Raw genomic sequence first — 12,258 nt, forward strand, 5'->3', positions numbered from 1 at the left:
TGTTTTGGGAGAAGACTGCTTATCTGACCAGGTGGGTCATCCTCATCCAGGCAGACTTCTGCTGCCTTGTGAGGAATGCCAGACATTATGCAAGCCTCAGGATGGCTTCTCTGGGGCCCTATGGGTGGACATATGGGTAAGTCAAATCACTAAGACTGTATAATAACAGCCTCCTGACACCCAAGCAGGCTGTGAAAAACTACACAGAAACCCTTTGAGAAATTTCTCATTACACAATATTGACGTATCACTTTGGGTGTTCTGAAATAAACTGGGGGACATCTTAGTAGGTACCTTTAATTGGTGTTCTTTGGACTTGTGATCCCCAATGTGCTCCTGAACCTTTGGTGAACCTTCCAGGGAAGGCTCCCCTGGAAGATCAGGAGTGTTGGTAGCCAGGTTTGGAACCTCCCAAATTCTTATGCACAAAAAATCAGAGACAAACTGCCCACTGTTTCATGCTCATTTTGAGGTGTATGGGACTTTCATAACCAGAGACATCCAGGACAAAATTTTTGGATACCTGAGAGGAGTAAAGTGGTTTTCTGTCCTGAGGGGCCATCTTGGCTCTGCCTGTAATCCACTGGCTGGCTTGACTCTCCTGCTGGACAGTGCATGTGGTCCTCAAGGGAACAAGGAGGTTAAAGTCTGTCAGAGAGATAGTACAAAATTATCTCTTGTTACCAGGCATTCTGCCACAGCTATACATATAAGCTTCTTCAGTATTTACACTCATAAGTAAATGACATTCAATAAGGGCTTGGGGCTACTAAGAGGTATCATAGGATATTCCTGTACAGGTGAAATTCTACTTACTACCTGGCATCACATACAAGCCTACAAGTAGACCTTGGCATATATCCTATTTTGGGGATCCCACCACGTGATCACAGGATGGAGTGGGGAGCAAATCTTAGACAGTAAAAATTATTGCACACTGCTAGAGTCTTACGGTCTTTGTGAGCATTTTCTGATATCAACGACTCACACACATTTAGAAAGAGAGGTTGCTGAGTCCTGGGAGAGAACTGCCTACCTGGCCTAGATTGTCAACCTTGTCCAGGCTGACCCCTGCCACCTCGTCAAATGTGCTAGAGATGACAAAGGTCTCAGGATGAGACTCACTGGGAAACTGAGTGTGAACAGAATGAATTCAATGACACTACAAAAAAAAAAAAAAATGGCACCTGGTCCCTAATCTTTCATTGAAAAAGCACACAGACAGCCTTCAGTGGTATTCACCACCACACCCACACATCACATTCTGGAGTGTAGAATAACCCATGGGAGAATCTTGCTAGATACCTGGCACTGGTGTTCACTGAATACACAATAACCCAAGGGCTCCAGGTCCTCTGCTGAGACTTCCATACAAGCCTCTCCAGGAAGGGCAGAAATGTAGGTGACCTGAGGAGGGACAAGAAAGGAAGTTCCAAACACACAGGAAATTACTGGTGAGATAAACTGGTCAATGTCTCATGCTCATCCTGAGGGTTATGGAACTTTCATACCCACACATATGCAAGACAAAAGTTAGCAGAGACTTGAGAGAAGAATGGTTACCTGTCCTGAAGGCTCTAGCCTGTAATCCACTGGCTGAGTTGGCTTTCTTGCCAACTGGGAGGAAATAACAGCCATGTCCCTTTGGTCCTGAGGGCACAAGGAGGTCAACATCAGAAGATCCCAACTGTGTCTTGATTACGAAGTGTTCTGCCACCACAACAGAGAAGATCCTCTTGAGTATTTATACAGAAGCCCCAAAACACAGGACATGCCTAGGGCAACCATGGGCTATTCTAGGAGAAACTGGAACAGGGTGACATCCACCTTCTGACCAGGCATTGCCTATAAAACCACAGGTTTGTCTCCTTCATTGCTGAGACCCTCCACCCCCCACCATACACACTCACCTTTGGCCAGGGGAGTCACTGGGGTTGAAGACTCATAGTGGAAGAGTTGCACACTGAAAAAGTCTCATTGTTCTCGTAAGCTTTTACTGGTACAAACATTCAGAAGAACAGGTGGTAGAGGTCTGGGACAAGTCAGCTTACCTGACCTTGAGCATCAGCCACATCCTGACTGACCACTGCCCCCTTACCAAGCACACCAGATATTACACAGGGCTCAAGATGGGATTCATTGGTGACCAGAAGGTGGACTAAGGTGAAAAATCACTGAGACTAAAAAGAATGCTTCCTGAGTCCTAACCATGCTGTGAAAAACACAACAAAAGCCCTCTGGGAATCTTCCAGTCATACTATACTCACCTATCACTTTCTCAGTTTTTGAACAATCTAGGGGTAATCTTAGTAGATACCTGGAGCTGGTGTTGGATATATGATCACCAATGGACTCCAAATCCTGTAGTGAGCCTTCTAGGGAAGCTCACCAGGAGGAACAGCAGTGTAGAGGGCCTGGGGAGGGACATGAAAGGAAGACACCCAGAAGATTAGACAAGAGAAAATACCTGATGTTTCATGCTCACTGAAGTTTATGGAAATTTTCTACCCACATGCATTTGAAAATACTCGATGTTTCATGCTCACTGAAGTTTGTGAATCCTTCCTACCCACACACATTCAGGGAAAAGTTGCTGGAAACCTGGGAGGAGAAGGCTGGGTACCTGTTTGCAGGTGTTATCCTGGCCCAGAGTGCAATTCATCAGATGTGCCAGCTCTCTTGCCAGCCAGCAGGGAGAAAGGTCCAAGCCAGTGTTCTAAAGGGAACATCATGAGGTTTAGTCAGACTGATGGTGCCACATTCTCTCTTCCTTACCAAGCATTTTACAATAACTAGGTAGATAATTCTCTTCAGTATTCATATTCATGATCAAAGGACATACAGTGAGGGCCAGGGGCAACCAGAGGGCCTCAGAACAGATTACCAAAAAGGGTGATATCCAACTCATGAATCAGCATCACACTTGCCCAGCAGTGTCTCCTTGTTTCAAGGATGCCCCTGTTGTAGTCAGCTTCATGCTGCTGGGGTGAACTTCCAAATAGACACAGTTTATAGGAGGAATGGGACTTATTTCAGGCTTACAGATCCATGGGAAGTTTCATCAACGACAGAAGAATTTGTTCCTCTTTCAGAGGTGAAAGCAATCTGACCTAACTGAAAGGCCAGTGTCACAAACAAGTACAGCTGGTGGCACAAAGAGCAGTGAACTGCAGCAAGGAGCAGGGGCCCTGGAAGAACTCAGACCTCTCTGCAGACCTGTGGCCTGGAATTCAGATCTGTACCCAGTAACATCCTAGTGATGGACCTGAGGATCCACCCACAATGACACCTCTTCCACCTGGTTGGAAATCCAAGTTACAAGCTTTACTACAACATTTGAGGGCTGGAGAGATGGTTTAGAGATTAAGGCACTTTCCCGAAAAACCAAAGGACCCAGGTTCAATTCCCATGTACCCACGTAAGCCAGATGCACAAGGTGGCGCATGTATCCTGAGTTTGTCTGCAATGGCTGGAGGGGCCTTTGTGCATCCAGTTTTCTCTCTCTCTCTACCTGTCTTTTTAAAAAAATAAATAAATAGTAAATAATTCATCTGAGTCTAATTGGGGCACATACCTTCAAACTGCAGACCCCCAATCACTGCATTTGACAAGGGGAGGTACTGGAGACGTCTCAGAGAGGAAAACCATGGCACACTGTTAGAACCTCATGGTCACTGTGAGCTTCATTCAGAATGAATGGTGTAGAGATGGGAGAAGACCACTTACCTGGCCTCGAACATCAGGCTCATCTGGGCTGACCCCTGCCTCCTCGTCAAGAGGGCCAGAGATCATGCAGGCCTCAGGATATAATTCATTGCTGACCTGAGGGGGTATATAAGTAGAAGTAAAATCCATGAGACTATATAAAAAATGCCTCCTGACTCCTACCCAGACTGTGAAATAGATAGGCAGTCTCAGGCACAAAAGTATACTGACGAGGCAGTCTAATCCATGTCTCATGTTCATTGTGAAGATTATGGGACTTGCATACCCACACACATGCAGGACAAAAGTTGAAGACCTGGGAGTGGAGAGTGGTTACCTGTTCTCGGGGGTCATCTTGGCCCATCCTGCAATTTGCTAGCAGGGATGGCTCCCCTGCCCGCCATCCTGGAGCATGGGCCAACTTCATGTGGTCCTAATGGGAAAAAGGAGATTAAGTTCTGTTAGAGCGATGGTACCAAAGTGTCTTGTGTTCACCAACCATTCTGCCACAAATACATACATAACCCCTCTAGTATATATAATCCCACCAGAGGATTTACAGTGAGGTCCAGAAGTGACCAGAGGCATCATAGGAAATTCCTGAGCAGGGTAATGTCCACCTTATAGCTTGGCATTACATATAGGCTCACAGGCAGGCCCAAGAATGTCTTCTCTGCAGACCAGGGAAGGAAGAGTGGAGGAAGTTTCAGACATGAAAACACACACTGCAAGAGTTTTATGATAATTGTGAACTTTTCCTGATAGAAATACAAACATTTTGAAGAAAACTGGTGGAGTCCTGGGAGATGACTACTTACCTGGCCTGGAGAATCATTCCCAACTGGGCAGACCTCTGCCACCTCATCAAGCATGCTAGAGATCATGCAGGCCTCAAGATGGGATCCATTGGGGCCCTAAGTGTGGACATATGGGGAAGTGAAATAACTGAGGCTGTATAAGAACTGGCACTTGCCTCCTAACCAAGCTGTGAAAAACCACACAGGAAGCTCTCTGGAATATTCCCTATCACAGAACACCCTCTCATCACTTTCTGGGCTCTGCAACAACCCAGGGCAGTACAGCGTCTTAGTAGTTACCTGGCAGTGATTTCCACTGGACACAGGAGACTCAGTCTTCTCCAGCTCCACTGGTGAGCCTTTCAATGAAGCATCCCTAGGAAAAGTCAAGTGTGGGCAGCCTGGGAGATGACCAGAAAGGAAGTCTCCAAGAAAAATCTTGGTGAGTCAAACTTCTCATTGTCTCATGCTCATTCTAAGGCTGATGGGACTTTCATACCCACACACTCATCCAGGACAAACTTGGTGAGACTTGGGGAAAGAGTAGTTACGTGGCCTGGGGGGCCATAATGGCTCAACCTACAATCCACAGGCCTGGCAGACTTTCCTGCTAGTTGACAGAGATGACTTCATGGCCATAAGCATGTGATCCTAGGGGGAACAAAGAGGTTATGGTCAGTTGGTGTGGTGGTACCCAACTGTTTCTGCATTTGAAAGTGTTCTACCACCACTACATATGTAATACTCTTACATGCATACACTTCATTATAATGTCTGGACGTGTGTCATCAGACTCATTCTGACCAAGTTGGTAGAGACAGAGAGGACATATTTTGGCCATTGGGATCCTTTCCATAGGTCGATCCTACAATTTCCCCTTTTGCCCTCATATCACTCATTTGGCAGTGTCTGTGGCACAGATATAAACAGCAATTACACACATGGCACAAACATCCCTTTTTCTTTTTCCTTTTAATTTTCTCACTAGCTGAAGAACAGCAACACACATTTTCAGGCTGATGTGAAATGCCTACTGGGTCCCCTTGATCGGGTTCTAATCAGCTGACTCAATGCTTCATGTTCTGTTTGTTCTGTAGCACACCCGCTAGTAGACTCCATGTTGTCCCTGGCTGCTTATCCACCAGCAGTCTTTCAATCAAAGGGACTGTTTCTCATTCATCACTGTGGCTGATGCACAGTGGGCAAAACCACCAGACCTGGTTCCTCCTGTTGTTAGGGTTCTGCACTGGGAGTAATGCAAAGGTCACACCAGGCACCTTGGGAGCCTAGAGTGAAGACATCAGCTTCTCAGCAACACTCCTAAGAACAGATGATAAGGCAATGAAATAATCTGACATGCAACATCTTGCTGCAGTGATAATAGAGACACTAAGCTTCAAGGCAGCATAACTCCCACCAAAATATGAATCCCACAGTCATGGTCTTGGGGCAGAGGAAACTAGACAAATGCCACACAGAAAATTAAAAGCAGTGGTTCAAAGTGTGTTTGAATAAATAATCAAAGAAAATAGAAAAATACAACATACTCCAAAAGAAATCTCAAGAAAACATACTGAAGATGTGTTGAAAGAAATAAAGTTGATAATGAGTCAAGAGACAGAAATACTAAAGAAAAATGACATTGTGAAATTTTCATGAAAATGGATGGATCTGGAAAACATCACACTAAGGTAACTCAGGCTCAAAAACAAAAACTTTGCCATTGCAGATGGGTCTACCAGCTTCAAGCAGTTAGATAGCAAGTAAGTTGGAATGAGAGTCTATATAGGCTAGGAAGCTAGAAATGAGTTTGGGAGGAGGGCAGAAAGGGCATGTGTGGAAGTGTTAGAAGGACATGTGTGACTTGAAAGCAGAAACACAGAATCATGGGGGTGGAAAGATTTAAGGATCAGGGTGAAGGGATAACAGAGAAGGAGGGTTGGGGAGGATGAAGAGGGTTAAGTAAAAGGAAAGATGTATGAAAGAGCCATGTGCATGTATTTCTTTGTGAGCTAATTTAAAAATTAAGAATAGTTTGATTTCTGGAGTGACAGTTTAGTGGTTAAAGTGCTTCCTTATGAAGCCTAAAGACCCAGGTTCAATTCCCTGGTATCCACATAAGCCAGATGCCCAAGATGGCACATGTATCTGGAGTTTGTTTGCAGTAGGTGGAGGTCCTGGCATGCTCACTCTCTCTCTTTCTCTGTCTCCCCCACCTCTCTCTTTGCCTCTTTCTCAAACAAATAAGTATTAGAAAAGAATAGTTTGAACAGAAATATCCTGAAGGATGTTCCCAGCAGCCATGGCTTATTATTGGAAAATCTCAGTGTCAGGAGTATACCTCTCAGTGTTTTATTGGTCAGGATGGTTCTCAATGCCTCCAAAACAAGATTGCTTATTGCCACTGTTTTTGGTTTCACCCACAACTAGGTGGTATGACAATATTTATAAATCACCAGTTTCTTTGATTGCAGGACACTGTGAAATCAAGCTGGAGCTCATCAGGAAGGTCCTTCACTGCTGGCTAGCCGTCATAGTACTGAAAGGTGCCCATACAGGGTGCTGGACAACACAAGTTGTCAACACTGTAACAAGTAATGAACTCTATGAGGAACACAACTGTTCCATCATCTAAGATGTGGACCACTGGTGCAGTACAGTCATAACCGCTGTCTGATTTGACTGGATGTCTACACAATGGAAGGGATTTCATATCTGTTACAGAAAACCTACCCAAAGTCTAAGGCTGAGAAGGTCATTAACCCTGTGGGCACATCGGGTGGTAGATTTGCTACTACTGCTTGGCTACAGGCATGTGTTTTGCACATCAAGTTGCCTAATGAATATTTATGGTTATGCACTGATTAGTGCTCCCCTCTCATCTTTGACTCAGTACTCAATCTATGGCCCAGACTATTCTTAAACTCACTGTGATCTTCCTATCTTAGCCTCTAGAGTGCTGGGATTAAGGGCATGAGCCACCGTGCCCTACTTCAGTTGTTATCTTTAACCTCCAACTAACCTCCAACTATTAATTATTCCAAATCTCCTCATAGCATACCTTGTTTTAATTTGAATGAAAAAAAATTAGGCTATCTACAGAAAGTATTAGTACCTAAAGTAGCTAATATCGTTGGGCACTATGACCTCCACCAACCAAATGCTGATGCAATGGAACTATTAATTGAAGAGCTATACCTTGCAGGTCATATGCCCTGGAGATAAATTAATATCATTGTTTGGCTGAATAGGTAAATTATGCTCACACAATGCCCTCTAAGTACTTATGTTTATGCTCATTTATTAATGCTGATTATTGCATATGTCTGTGATCACAGCATTCAGGGAGCTAGAGGTAGGAGAAGAAATTCCAGGTCATTTAAAGCTACATAGCATGTTTGAGTGCAGCTTGAGAAACTGGAGACCTTAACTCAAAAGAAGTAGAAGGAAATACCATTCATATTACCACATGGATGAACACTGAAAATATTAGTTTAGACAAAGAACTCAATCACAACAGACCACCCGTTATGTTTCCACCTTCCAATAAAAGTCTCAAAGTGTGAAAATCTGTACAGTCGATTGATGGTTGCTTGGAGCTGGGAGAGACGACTCATGTTGTGATGAGGAAATGGAATTTGGCAAACATTCTACATGTCTCAGTGAGAGTGTTTTTCATAATGTTGGGATCCTGATCTGGTGAGATGAAGAGGTTTAGTAGATCCATAATAACCTGATCCAAGAAAGGGGGCATTGTGGCAGCAGACAGTCTGTGGATTTGAATTCATATCACTTCTTTCCAGGGGTGTCCTCCATGGATTCTGAAATTGTAAGTCTTCATACTTGTATATCCCAAATGCTTAACATAACATGACACATAAACGCATATGCTCTCTTTCTTTGTATTACATATGTATATTCATACACACAGATGAGCATCTGTACACACACACATATATAAGAATTTGTGCACATAAAAATATGAGAATATGCACGTGCATGTACACACACACACACACACAGCCTGTCAGATCTGTTTTTCTAGTTAAACCTAAAACAGCTATGCAGTAAACTCTTAGACTTGAAGCAAAGGCTTGGTCCATACAAAGAAAAACTGATAAACTTAAATTCAATAAAATGCCACACTTTTGCTGTGCAGAACATCCTGCCAAGAGGATGAGAAGAGAAGCTACTCACTGGGAGAAAATATATTCAAATTACATGCTTGACAAATGGCTACTATCCACATCATTATGAACTCTCAAACTCAACATTAAAAAAAATCCAACTAGGAGATGGGCAAGAAACATAAAAATATGAGTCAATGAAAAGAATAAATGAAAACCAAGTAAACATATGAAAAGATGTTTGAAAATGGGAATATAGCTCCATGGTAAGCAATTTCTTAGCATGCATAGGGCCTTAGGTTCAACCCCTACCACCAAACAAAAAAAATGTTCAACAATATATATTGTAATTAATGTTCTGAATACCTGACAGCAGACTCTTCAGAACACTAGTTATTAGTTAGTGAATATCATATCATTAACAGGCCTTACCATTAAAACTAGGCCTAATTTCATGTCACTGCTTAATGCCAGAGGAAACTCAGGGAATCCCCAATATCAAGAATAATGCTTTTGGACACCACAGGCTGCAATTGTGGAACACTGAGAGATCAGGCTGGTCCTGAGATGGAAGCCAGCTCTGTGTAGGCTAGCTCTCATAGCGCTGGAAAGTGCCTCGTGAGATGCTGAGTGATAAAGTTCACCGACACCATGAACAAGCAGTGGATTCTGCATGCTACAGAACCAAAAATCCAGGCAAGATAAACACAACAGTGCAATCATGGCACATTTGCTATGTGAGTAACAAACTGCTCAACATTTGGATATGAGGCCAGCTAAGTGGGAGGAATTCATGCCTGGTACTGAGTCAGAAGCCTATAGCTTGAAATGCCATAGAGGGAAAAGACCTTAGAGGGAAGCTCACTGGAAAAAGTGTTCTAAATGTCTTCATTTATCTTCTTTGACTCATGGTATTCTAAGTCTTGCCTAAGGAGTCTAGTTTTTACAGGGGGCATTGAATCCTGGGGAGACCCAAGACCAACCAGTATGACAAGAAAAGAAAGTGGACTGCTAGGCATGAGACAAGTGATCTCTATCACATCTGCCAAAGCCCAGGAAACATTACAGAGGAAGTGGTGGCTTAAGTATGAGAATTACTCTCACTGCTAGCCTGACAACCTCCTCCAGAGATGACAGAGACACTTAAGAGACTCAAAACTCACTAAAGTATAAATACAGGCTGCCAGCAGCTCAATGTTAGAGGAGACTTATAACATGCCCTCCAATACTCAGGGAACATTGAAGGAGAGGGGAGGTGGAAGGCCACATTGTGACAAGAATGCTCTGTGGCATTGTTCACTCCACAGAGACTGACTGGGAACTATGACCCCATAGTGGGTATTAATAAACCCTCTGAGGAGGGCTCTAAATGGAATATAGGTGGGAGAGAAGGTACATAAGAATATTACCTGAGGAGGCCTGTGAGAGTTTGATCCCCAGGAGCCATCAAAAACAGTTGGAGTGAATTCCAGGTCAGCCTGAGCTAGAGTGAGACCCCGCCTCAAAAAAAAACCCAAACAAAGAAACAATTGGGTTGTCCACACAAGTCTGTAATTTCAGTCCCATTGGGGAGCAAAGAAAGCTGAAAATAACCACAGTGCTCAAAGATATGGAGTTTTGAAATAAGCAAAGTATGCTCACTAAAATAAGAAGGTACAATAAGAAATAAGAAATAAGAAGGGTCATGGAGTGGGAGATCTGACTTGACCTGACCATCTGACCTGAATACCTGACCTGATCTGACCATCTGACCTTACATGACTTCCTGACTATAGCTGACCTTCTGATCTGACCTGACCATCTGACCTAAGCTAACCTGACAACCTGACCTGATATATCCATCTGATAGGACCTAAACTGACCTCCTAACCTAGCCTGTCACGTTTATATGGCCTGACATAACCACTGGACTGGGCAGTCAGCTCTGGCCACCACAGGTGAACTACAGGGTACATACATGAACATCTACCACACACATAGCGAGACCATAGCACACAATTTTTTTTAAAATCCCAAGTCTAAGATTTCATGGTGAGCCTGTAAAACAAAACAAAAACACATAATGGCACAATTAAAACATTCCTACTGCAAAAAATTTGCATTAGACATTTTAAGGAAAGATTGAACTAAAAAAAGCAGGCAAACATTAAATCTTGCAGTTTTGTGCCCACTGAGGTCCACAGTGAAGTCTCTGGGGTTCCAGTTCCCGCCCATTTCCTGGGCTTCTCATAGCCTAGGGATCAACCCATCCCAAGCAGTGCTGCTGGAAGATGTCCCATAGTCTTGATATTTCAACAAGTCCTAGGATCTTCACTGTCACAAATGATTCATCCTCATGGCTCCATCACTCCATCAGTCCTCCATGCAGGGACTCTAACAACCCTACCTCACATCACCCAGTGGACATCTCCAAAATATCATGTTTCAAATACAATGACCCTTTCCTGCATTTGTTATGCTCCCATAGTACCAAGTGGGCCAACAGATTTGTTAATGGCTAGGAAATAAAACCAACTTTGAAGAGCAGGAAACTTCTTCAGCATTCATGCCCCCTACAAAAGATCTACAATTCTTTCCCCTTCCCAATACAGAATAGCTGGCCCAATCTCAATGGCGATAATCTCAAACAATTGCAGCTGAATCAGGATGTAATCTCCAGCCTGACTTTCATTTCTTTCTGTGCCATATATATCTGCTCATATCAGAAGATTTCTTCTAATCTCAGCCCTACTCAAGTTCTCCCAACATGGGAAGAGCACAGCCTGCCCTCACACAAACCTCCTTTAATCCAATCTAGACAAAATTCTTTCTTCTTATCCTAAGCCAAGCCTTCCCAGTCTATAGATGTTTTTGCACTTAGGTCTTTCAACTCTGCCCAGAATAGTCTATAAAACTCTGCTTATAGCACTGCAAGGCATCTCTTAGACCAAGGTTTTAAATCCTCCTACATTTCTCTCACAAATCAGCTCCAGAAGACGAAAAGTCAAAGTCAGGCTTTGGTCAGCACCTGACCAAAAGCATCTGATGGGAGGAAAGCTTTTTTTTAAATTAATTATTTATTTGAGAAAGAGAAATGGGGCCGATAGAGGATGTGGGGGAGAGAATGGGTGCACCAAGGCCTCTAGCTACTGAAAATTCACTCCAGATGCATGGGCCACCTTGCTCATCTGGCTTACGTGGGTCCTGGGGAACTTGACCTGGATCCTTAGGCCTCACAGGTAAGTGCCTTAACCACTAAGCCATCTCTCCAACACAAAAGGTTTTATTTCAGCTCATAGTCTGGAGATAAGCTTCATGATGGCAAGGGAAAGGATGGCATGAACAGAGAGAGGGTGGGCATCCTTGGCACACAATGTGGCAAACAGCAGCAGGAGAGTGAGCTCTGGCAGGGGAGCAAACCGGCTATAATACTGCAAATCCCACCTGCAGCAGCACGTCTCACGCAAGGCTTTACCTCTCAAATTTTTACCAGTTGGGCCCTAAGCCTTCAAGACACATGAGTTTGTGGGGGGGGGGGGCATCTGACTCAATCCACCACAGGGGCTGTGCCACAACAACTAGAAACATAACAATTACAGGCCTCTTCTACACCTGTTTCAGCAGAGCACCGCTGTTCCTTGAACCTACAG

The sequence above is a fragment of the Jaculus jaculus genome, chromosome 5 (genome assembly GCF_020740685.1).
Source record: "Jaculus jaculus isolate mJacJac1 chromosome 5, mJacJac1.mat.Y.cur, whole genome shotgun sequence".
Classification (NCBI taxonomy): domain Eukaryota; kingdom Metazoa; phylum Chordata; class Mammalia; order Rodentia; family Dipodidae; genus Jaculus; species Jaculus jaculus.